Here is an 11,632-nt window from a genome sequence, read left to right as displayed (position 1 = left end):
TCACTGAGGCACATACACCTAGAGATCACAAATCTGTATTAGGGTCATTCTTCTACAAACCGGACGGATTTTGGCAAAAAATGACCTCATGAGTTCCTTTCATAAAATAAGACGATCCTTATCTCGGGAAAAAATTTTGTGATTTTTTTCCTAGGAGATATGGACCCATGGGGTTTTAAAAATTGGCATAGTAGACACATTTTCAAATGGCTATATCTCAAGTTCTATAAAAGGTAGAAACTTTACAGCGTTTTAAAGATAATTGATTGAACTTTTATAAAATTGTTTAAACAATTAAAATTGTTAATATTTAAATACTAATATTAACCGTTAAATTTCAAAAAAAAATTTTTCTCAAAAGTAGTTTTTAAATTTTCATTTTTTATATTTTATTTAAATTCAGTGTTAAATTTTACTACGAAATAAAAAGTTTCAGCAAACCATTATTTTTTGAAATATTTTAATATTTTTTTTTCTCCCGCAAAACACATCAAGCGCATGCGTACTACATTTTCATTGAATGTATTTTCAAAGAATTCACTACATATATTCTTATATAATATTTTTGATTTCGATTAATAATAAAATTCTACATAAAACCAAAAAATTTCAGGACGATATTGTAATTAGAAGTACTTTTAAAAATTTATTTATCTTTCATATCACACCAAACACATACACACGATTTTTCAGTAAAAAAAAAAAGGCATATGTCACAAAAATTTTGTTTTTTAGTTTTGATTTAAATTAATATATAAATTCTACTTCAAAAATAAATATTTCGACTGAAATATTCATTTTAGAAGTAATTAAAAAAAATTAATTAATCAGGTGTCCTTCACGTTACTTATACGCACCAAAGTACCATGAAATCAATTTTCGAACGAAAACTATACAAAAACTTTTACTTTTTATTTCTAAAATAAATGTATACATAAAACATAACATTTTAAATTAGTTCCGCATCATTTCTGTTTTTAAATTATGAATTTTAATATAGTTAAACCATTTAATAAACTTTTTTCTTATATAGGTGAATTAAAAAGTTGATTAGTTTCATACAAGCCGATCTACCTAGAAAACTGCAGCGCATAATCACACCTACCTTTTTCGGTGAAGTGTTATTTTGCAACAGTTGGAAAAATACTCTGCACAGGTAAGAAATGTTATAGGAAAGAAACTTTAAGGAGTTGTAACGACCTTTTCCGGCCCTATCTATAGCCGGGGTATAACTCAGCGAGTATACCAGGGGTACGTTTAAAGAATTTTTGAATAAGAACAGGAGACACTGTGTTTCGTATTTTTATGATGTTTATTAAAATTAATGAGGATTTTATAAGTTATAGATGAACTAAAACCAAAGCGTTGGATTGTTGAGAGCGCTGGAAAACCGGAAGCGTTTGATTGTTGAGGCGTTGGACAAACAGAAAACCGAAAGCGTTAGATTGTTGAGGCGTTGAACAAACAAAAACGTTGAACTGCTGAAGTCGTTGGACAAAACAGAAAACCGGAAGCGTTAGACTGTTGAGGCGTTGGACAAAACGAAAACCGGAAGCGTTTGATTCTTGAGGCGTTGAATTGTTGAAGTGTTGTATCCGATGAGAGTGCTGGACAAGCCGGAGAGTCGGTAAGGTACGGCCTGCAATGGTGTTAAATCACAAATAGCACGCAACCCATAATTTTGCTTCCTTTTATACAAATTTGCAAGCGACAAGAAACATTTCGAGTAAGCAAAATGCTATTTTGCACCCTAAATTTTATCCATTGCAAGCGACAAGAAACATTTCAAGTAAGCAAAGTGGTATTTTGCACCCTAAATTTTACCCATTGCAAGTGACACGAAACATTTCAAGTAAGCAAAGTGCTATTTTGCACCACAATTCTATTGATTAATTTTATTGTCCACTTAGTTAGTGGGGTTTAAATTTGTATATTAAATTTGATCCTCACACTCCCTCCCTACTTTCCCGAAGGTAAGAGCGCTACCAGTACCTTTCGTTGGTCGGATTAGTGGTTGATTTATTGCCGGTTGCTTTGGAACTGGTTGTGGTTTTAGTTCGGCTTTTGATTGCACGATCGGCCGTTCACTTTGACCTGCTGTAGCTAAACTTCTCAGTAGTAACGGCCATTCTTCTTCGGAATCGCTACCAAAGAGTTCGCGGCAATACATGGCACAGTTTTCCTTAGAGTCCAGGCTTGCTGTGGTCTTCGGTGGAGTGGGGTCGCCAGTAGGATATGTCTCGCCATTCGCATGTTCGGTTCCTTGAATACGCATCTTAGTCAATTTTGCGCGTTGATGTGGGAATTATTGATGTGTGCTGTAATCGAAGTAAAAGAAACACCAAATTAGTCGCCCCTATTTCTTACCGCTTGTGTTTATTAGGCTGGGGAGCATGGGGTAAGAGCGTGTCGGTGTAGTATTTTACTTGACAGCTTTTAATGTGTGGCTTTATTTCACTGATGTGTGCCGTTCTGGTCCCCTTGTGGTCTGTGCTTGTGAGTACTACAATCACTGGGGACTTAAATGCTTTTACGTTGTATGGTCCACTAAACTTAGGTGACAATTTAGCTGCCACGTGGTCGGTTGCTTTCGAGAGTGTGTGTTGCTTAAGTAGAACGCTGTCTTCCACCGTTGGCTTCCAATTCCGACGTCGGAGATTGTAATGTCTGGCTTGCTCTGCGGCTGCACAACGAGTGTTCTGTTTGACTAAAGTTATAATTTCTTTTAGTTTCATTGCCTTGTCACTAGGGTCTTGTATGATATTTCCGCTACCCGGTGTCAGCCTATCGTACACGTTGTTTGGGAGTCTTGGTTCGCAGCCGTGGTTCAAATAAGCTGGCGTAAATCCTGTCGTCTCTGATACCGATGAATTGATTGCCAGGGTTATTTCTGGTATATACTCGTCCCAGTCTCGCTGAACCCTTTCGGTGAGTTGACTGGCAAAGGTTTTAATCGTGCGATTGGTTCTCTCTGTTGGGTTTTCCTGTGGCGTGTATGGGGCGGTGAACTGCTGTTTGACTCCTAATTGCGTGAAGAATCTACGTGCTACGACTTGTGAATTGAGTCCCATTATCCGTGATGAATATGTTTGGTATACCGAACCTCGCCACTATTCGTCGCGCTGCGCAAAGGTATAAGTTCCACCCACTTTGTGAATTTATCGATGAAAACCAGGAGTATATTATTTCCTCGTTTAGATCTGGGTAAAGGTCCCATAAAGTCTGCGCACACCATGACCCATGTTTCCTCGGCGAGCTGAGTCAGCATATGTCCGGCAGCAAGCTGTTGGCTGGGTTTAAATCGTTGACAAGAATTGCAACTTAGAACAAATTTTCGCACATCTCTAAACATTCCAGGGCAGTAGTAGCTGTTAGCCACCCGTTGTTTTGTCTTGCGGATTCCGAAATGACCGGCCGTCGGTTCATCATGGTTTTTGGGAGGATCTTGTTGTCTTAAATGTGAGGGGACGCATAGTTTCCATGGTTTTATGTCGTCATCTTGGGAGTAATTCGGAATGTGCCGGTATAGATTCTGGTTTTCGATAACGTAGTCTGGATATTTCTGTGGCTTCTGCTTAACCGCTTTCATTCGTTGTGTTACCCAATCAGGTTTCGCTATCGTCATAGATGTTCGTGCTAATGCTATCTAGTCTTGGGGTTGCCGTGACAAAGCTGTTGTCTTAAATGTGAGGGGACGCATAGTTTCCATGGTTTTATGTCGTCATCTTGGGAGTAATTCGGAATGTGCCGGTATAGATTCTGGTTTTCGATAACGTAGTCTGGATATTTCTGTGGCTTCTGCTTAACCGCTTTCATTCGTTGTGTTACCCAATCTGGTTTCGCTGTCGTCATAGATGTTCGTGCTAATGCTATCTGGTCTTCGGGTTGCCGTGACAAAGCATCGGCTACTACATTGTATTTATCCCTGCGGTATTCTATTGTGAAGTTGAACTGCTAGAGTTTGAGCGCCTATCTTGCAATGCTCCCCGTTGGGTTGTCGATAGAATTCAGCCACTTTAGAGATAAATGGTCAGTGATAACGGTGAATTTGTACCCTTTCAGATACGGCCGCATTTTACGGATGCCCCAGACAATGGCTAGGCATTCCTTTTCTGTAGGCGCATAATTCTTTTCTGCATTATTCATCCGTCGCCTGGCGTAAGCTATCACCGTTTCTTCTTCTTTTTGTTGGTGCTTCAATATGGCACCTAGTCCATAGCCACTAGCATCGGTCTGTAGACAAAAAGGTTTGGAGAAGTCGGGGCATTGTAGGATAGGGGCATCGGTTAACCTCTTTTTTAGTTCATCGAACGCTTTCTGTTGCTCCTCCTGCCATCGCCAATGCCTGCCCTTTCGTAACAATAACGTTAGAGGATGCACGACTGTTGAGAAATCTTTCACAAAGCGTCGATACCAATAAGTCATTCCCAGAAAGCGTCTTAGCTCTCTCAGGGTCTTTGGTGGCTCCAACTGTCATACCGCCGATATTTTATCTGGATCGGTGTGTATTCCTTCTTGGCTGACTATGTGTTCTAAGTATTTTATTGTTGTTTTAAAGAATTCGCATTTCTCCGGATTTATCTTTAGTCGGGCTTGTCGTAATTTCTTGAATACCAGTTCTAGATGTGTCCAATTTTCTTCTTTACTGCGGCTTACAACAATTATATCGTCTCGATAGGTGAAAGCGAATGGTTCCATCTCAGGCTTGATAGCAGAGTCTAAGGCGCTTTGGAAAGTTGCCGGGGCGGAGTGTGACCCGAAGGGCATTACCGTCCATTGGAACAAGCCACTTCCTGGCACCGTAAACGCAGTAAATTTTTTGCTATCCGGATGCATTGGTATTTGCCAGTATCCGTTTTAAAGGTCCAGGCTGCTTATTACTTTAGCGTCTCTTAGATGGTCCAAGATGTGGTTAATCCTTTGCAATAGATACGCGTCCGGGATGGATTTTGCATTTAGCTACCTATAGTCGACGCATAACCTCCATCGACCATTTTTCTTCTTGACCAGTACGATCGGTGCACTGTAAGGGCTACTTGAGGGTTCAATGCACCCCGTTCGAAGGAGCTGTATTTCCACTTTTGGAAATTCTTCGATAGCTGTATCTCTTGATGACCGCTCCTTCGTTATTGGGCTCGAAACTGTGCGGCTCCATAATTGTTGTTGGTTAACATGCTGCTATTGCTGTTGATTACTCTGCTGCTGTTGATGTCGATTAACCTGCTGTTGTTGTTGCTTAGATTGCATTCTGGGAGTGACATCGTTGAGTATCTTAGTTGTATGTAACAAGGTTGTGTAACGCTGCTGTTGTACAGGAAGATCAATCGTGACTGATGAATTTGCGATTCGCAGAGTCGTCTGTGCCTGTACGAGGAAATTCATACCAAGAATCACGTTGTCAATTGATTTGTTCATGACGAGTAGTGATAGATCGAAGGACCTTTCCCCCAAGGTGACTAGGCTTTCCAATACGTGTGAAATGTGTTGTGTGGTACCATCAGCCAGTAAGATTACCATGCTTCTGGGTGTGACTCTCCCAAAACTGTGTTGGTCCCTGAGAAAACTTTCAGCTATGATGCTTCTAGATGCACCTGTGTCGATAGTGGCCGTTACTTCTGCTGTTCCAATGGTAACCGCCGCCGATATCGTATGTTAGTTGTATGATAAATTGGTTATTGGGGAACTTGTGCTGCCTGGGAGGCTGTCTGTCCCCGTTTTAGAACAGCCTCTTGTTGGTTTCCCTTGTTCCTTACTTTACCATTTTGTTTGTAGCATTCCTTGGTCCTGACTCCTCGCGTGCCACAAACCCAGCAGAATAGTACATGTGGCCTTTTGCACGTATATGCAAAGTGTCCTGGTTCACTACACCTTTTACATGCGAGGTGGACGTTAATATTTTCTGTGAACTGTGGTGTACCATGTTCACGAGGTTCCCTTAAATTCCGTGTGACCACAATCCGTTCTTTGTGGATCAGTTGTTGGAGATTTTCGAATTCTTCGGCCAGTTGAAGCAGTTCGGATGGTGTGGAAAATTCACGCCGTTTAATGTGTAGTTGGTAATCTGGTAGACCATTTTTGTGTATGCGTTCCAGCTGTTTTCCTGGTGGGTATCTGGCTTGACGCATGAGTTCCTGTAGACCTAGTACAAAATCCTTAAAGCATTCCTTCGGCATTTGCTTCCTGCAGCGTATGTCATCTTCTAATCTTTCCAAGTAGTGAGGGGGCAGGAAAAAGTCCAACAAGTCTCCCTTGAAAGACGTCTAACATGACCACCTTTGGTTATTATTTTTTGATTATTATTTTGGTACTATGCCAACGCTCGTTCCGTCAATAATTCAAGCATTGCTTTAGGTAACATGTCTAGTGGAATCTGGAACATTTCTGCCAACTCCTCAAGTCTTTCAACAAAGTCCATAGTGTTAGACTGGCTATCGAAACATACTGCCCTTTTACGAACCTGATCCATGATTTTAGCAATACTTTCAAAGTCTTTTACTTGTGGGATGGTGTTACGATCTTCCCCACTAGGTGTCTCGATCTGTGCTGTGGATCAATTTGAGGAAGCTTTACGCTCGCATTTTTGTTCCGTTTCATTTGTCTTTGGCATGTCTGCTTTCTTCTGCTTATGATACTGTTGAATGCTATTTGTAGCTGCTGTAGACATGATTATAAATCACAGTATCAGTGTTCCTGGACCCTTTTGATTAACGGTACCTGCTCGGGCGCCAACTGTAACGACCTTTTCCGGCCCTATCTATAGCCGGGGTATAACTCAGCGAGTATACCAGGGGTACGTTAAAAGAATTTTAAACAAGAATAGAAGACACTGTGTTTCGTATTTTTAGGATGATGTTTATTAAAATTAATGAGAATTTTTAAAGTTACAGATGAACTAAAACCAAAGCGTTGATTGCTGGAGGCGTTGTATCCGATGAGAGCGTTGGATAAAACAGAAGCGTTGGATTGTTGAGGCGTTGGACAAAACAGAAGCGTTGAATTGCTGAGGCGTTGGACAAACCCAGGAGTCGGTAAGGTACGGCCTGCAATTGTGTCAAATTCCAAATAGCTCTAATAGTAAACGGTGGAACTGATGCGTACTCTTGCCAGCTATAGCCAGGCAAAGGTCCCTGCCACTGGTGCTATGCCTGAGCACGCTCGTCAACAATTGCCAAACGCTCGTATCTTCTGCACGTCTCCTAACAGTGTTCGTGGCTCGTCATCCGCTCCTCCATCAGCTTTGGCCAGATAGTAGTCCCGGTGACTGGTTGGGCTTTCCATCAGCAATGGCCAAGTGGCTAAGCTATCCCTCGTCAGCAACGGCCAAACGGAAGGTAACTCAACCAATGTCAACTGGCTCAACCAACCTCAACTGTCCACCTGATGACCGTCAGCAAAGGCCAAACGTGCCATCATGTGTCCAGGTCAATTGAATTGAGCTATTAATATTCCTCACACGACTTACCTGCAATGGTGTCAAATCACAAATAGAACGAAAGCCATAATTTGGCTTCCTTTTATACAAAATTTACAGGCGACAAGAAACATTTCGAGTAAGCAAGGGGCTATTTTGCACCCTAAATTTTACCCATTGCAAGCGACAAGAAACGTTACGAGTAAGCACGGTGCTATTTTGCACCACAATTCTATTTATTGGTTTTCATAGCAGAAATAAGTGAGTGAACTACGTGAATTCTATTGTTCTATTGTTTTTATTGTCCACTTAGTTAGTGGGGTTTAAATTTGAATGTTAAATTTGATCCTTACAAGGTACATGTCAGGAATACGCACTATCAGGTGTTATCTTCAACAAGGACAAGGTGAAATGGGCGATGAGCTCATTTCAACCATTAAAGGCGCCATCAAGGTGGCGATGGTATCTTTCCTGCTTTATTGTAAAATTGCACAGATATCATTCTGGACCCATTAATCAAACTCTTTAGAGCTTGTTTTACTATGGGTTATATCTCTCACTCCTGGAGAGGAGTGAACGTGATCTTTATTTCCAAATTGGGTAATAAACCCATGGACCAGCCAAGGTCCTACAGACCCATTAATCTTACGTCTTTCTTATTAAAAACTGTTGAAAGGCTAATTGATCTACACATACGGAATAAAATGGAACAAACGGTTCCTCTCCACTCTACACAATATACTTATTCAAAAGGCAAATCTACGGAGGTCGCGCTTTTTCATTTGGTCAGCAAAATTCAAAGCACCTTTCAATCTAAAGAACGGGTGTATAAGAGAAGGCCCAAGCATCAACCCAAAAAAAGCTGTAATTGTACCAATTTCCAGAAGGTACAAATTAAATATTGGGTCCCTAAATATTAAAGATACGGCTATCGAATGCTCCGATGAAGTCGCTACATTTAGGGGTCACCCTAGATAAGCGTCTTAACTGGAACACTCACCTGGATAATATAATAGGCAAAGCCACCCGCATCATGTGGACATATAGGAACTCATATGGTGCAACCTGTGGCCTAAGTCTTAGAGGTAAGAGGTCGAGGTAACCGTCAGACAAAAGAGCTGGTGCACCCCTGTACTTATAATAAGATGTCCTTCTTCAGCAGAACAGAGTTGAGATTGCTGGTGGAATATCTAACGGGTCACCACGGACTACGTTACCACCTTATCAAAATGGGTCTCTCCAAAAAGATAGAGTGTAGACTCTGCTTAGAAGCAGAGAAGACATTCAGCCACATTCCAAGTGGCTACCCTTGATCTAGTCCAGGAGGAGGTCACTATGTTGGGAACTACTCTCACCTTCCGACATTAGGAGGTCCTCAACGGCCGACATTTTGGCCTTTATTCGAAAGGCAAAATGTCTTCTGTTCGGTTAGGGTCTGTTGTAGCACAAACGATCAATCATGGTCGCAGTGCTCTGCTCATGTGGAAGCTAGGACCCCGTTCAATCTTATCTTATCTTAAGTATATTTCTTCTCCACTGGAACACGTAGCACAAAAAACAACCTCGCTATAGTTAAGAAAATAGTTAAAGAAACAAATATATATATATATCTTTTCATATAAACACGATTTCGAATAAAAAGTTAGCATAAAGTAAATAAAATAATTATAGTCTACTTTTAAACCCTTCTGTAAAATAATTGTTCTTGTGGCCGTAGCACTAACCAAATAGTTCATATATTATTTAACAATGACATTAAGTTTTTATTAATAATTTTACATGTTACTTTTATGGTTTATTTATCATGTAAATATATTAACCCCTTTTCTTTGGTGCTTAAGTGAACAAACTTTATAAATCAAAGTAACTTAACTTGTAATGAACCCCTTAATGTGGAAATGTTCATAGCTGAGATAGTTCAGCCGTATCCAAGGCATTTACAAGAAAACTTGTTATTTTCCTAACTCGACTCCGACTCGCTTTGCGAATTGCCAATCGCGTTCCTAAAGTCTTAGATTTAAGTATAAACAACCACTTTATTTCATTTCTTTGGTTTTATTTCTATTAAACTTCAGTATTCCTAAATATACATAATGTGATTATTTGACATTATTTAACCTAATTATTAAAATAGCAAGTATATACATATAAAAGAAAACAGGTTTTAAATACACTAATGAACGCAGCTCGGTTTTCAAACGTAATCAATATCACTTCTCATACTCGTGTCGATTTCCAAATATAATTAATGTCGAAAGTACAAAAACATATTTTAGATAACATACAACAATAGCTGTGTTTCAGCAAACATGATCCGCTCAATTTTACATGCAAAACAAAAACAATGGGGTGAACCAGCAATTGATCTGGTTCACTTTCTGATTCAATGTGGAATGTATGTAAAAGATAAAAGTGGAACGTATTTTAATGCAAATAAGGTTGGCAATGCGATGCACGGTGCAGTAAAATTTTAAACAAATCTACATTTATATTTATTTACTATTGATTTTATTTATTTATTATTTATTTTATGTACTTATTTAATTAATATGTCATTATTATTTATTTCTTTGTTTAAAGTAACGTTCTAATTATCAATGTAATTAAAATTATTACTTTAATAATTTACGTTTTATTATTATTGAAAAAGTGTTGTTTGATAATTTATTAATATCAATTAATTTGAAATGAATATATAAAAATTAAGTTGAATACATTTATTTAATTAAAACAGAACAATACATAAGAAACCAGGCTCTCCAACATATACGTTTATAAAAAAATCATTTTCATCGCAAACTGCCTGCAAGATTAAGCCATAGTCATGCTTTCTTTTGAAATAAGCCTATTTGCTATGGTTTGGTGCATTTATTTTTAGATGTGTACTGTCTTTGCAACCAATTACGAACGGGAATTTTTTTGAAGTTTCCACTTTTGCATTATTAGCAAGTGCGTATTTTATAAATTAGTGTCTAATTGATATACGCTAAACACTAGTTCTTTTAATTATTCTCCATACAGAAGCACTTGGTATGCCACAACAAATACCAAATTCGCAAAAAGTATTCATATTTGCCATATACAACAAAAATATATAAAATTCTTTCATTGCTCTCGTCCGATTGTGATCATCACGGCTATTTTGTATTCGCTGATTGGAATTTATTAACAAATCTATTAAAATATGAATCATAATTAATATATAGCAATTGTATTTTTTATGCGCAAATACCAATCAAATAATCTTTAACGGAACAATTATTGATCGTTTCCACAAAACTTCCACTATATCTATGCTGATACACTTCATCCCTTGAGCTTAATACCATACACTTGAACTAGTAAAAAGGGAATGGAAGAGTCAGTTTCGCTCGATGATTCTAATAACATATGCAATTTTCATTTATTAACTATAGAATTAAATTTAAGTTTTTAAGTGAATACTTCAGACATTTCAACAGATTTTATTTATTTTCTATTTTTTAGATTTTTTGTATTCAAAATTTTCTCACTTTTTTTTTTAGCGCCAAAATTATTCACACAAATCAAAAAATTTTGTACACAAACCCAACTGTCATATTTCATGCGTTGCCAATTATTTTCAAACGTGATCCGTATCGTTTCAGCAAAGATGATTCAGATCATTGAGCGGATCATGTTTGCTGAAACGCAGCTATTAGCTGTGTAATATGACAGTTAGGTTTGTGTACAAAATTTTTTGATTTATGTGAATAATTTTGGCGCTACAAAAATAAGTGAGAAAATTTTGAATACAAAAATCTAAAATATGGAAAATAAATAAAATCTGTTGAAATGTCTGAAGTATGAAATATAAATTTTTATTTAGTATTTACTTAAAAACTTAAATTTAATTCTATAGTAAATAAATGGAAATTGCAGATTTTATTAGAATTATCGAGCAAAACTGACTCCTCCATGTCCAAATGCATTAAGCTCAAGGGATGAAGTGCATTAGCATGGATATAGTGGAAATTTTATGGAAACGATCAATAATTGTACCGTTAAAGATTATTTGATTGGTATTTGCGCATAAAAAATACAATTGCTATATATTAATTATGTTTCATATTTTAATAGATTTGTTAATATTTGTTTTGGCATACCAAAAGCTTCTGTATGGAGAATAATTGAAAGAACTAGTGTTTAGCTTATATCAATTGCAAAATATCCGTTCATGATTGACAGCACACATGTTAAAAT

Source organism: Teleopsis dalmanni, chromosome 1 (genome assembly GCF_002237135.1).
Source record: "Teleopsis dalmanni isolate 2A chromosome 1, ASM223713v2, whole genome shotgun sequence".
NCBI classification, from domain to species: Eukaryota; Metazoa; Arthropoda; class Insecta; order Diptera; family Diopsidae; genus Teleopsis; species Teleopsis dalmanni.
This window is presented reverse-complemented; position numbering follows the sequence as displayed.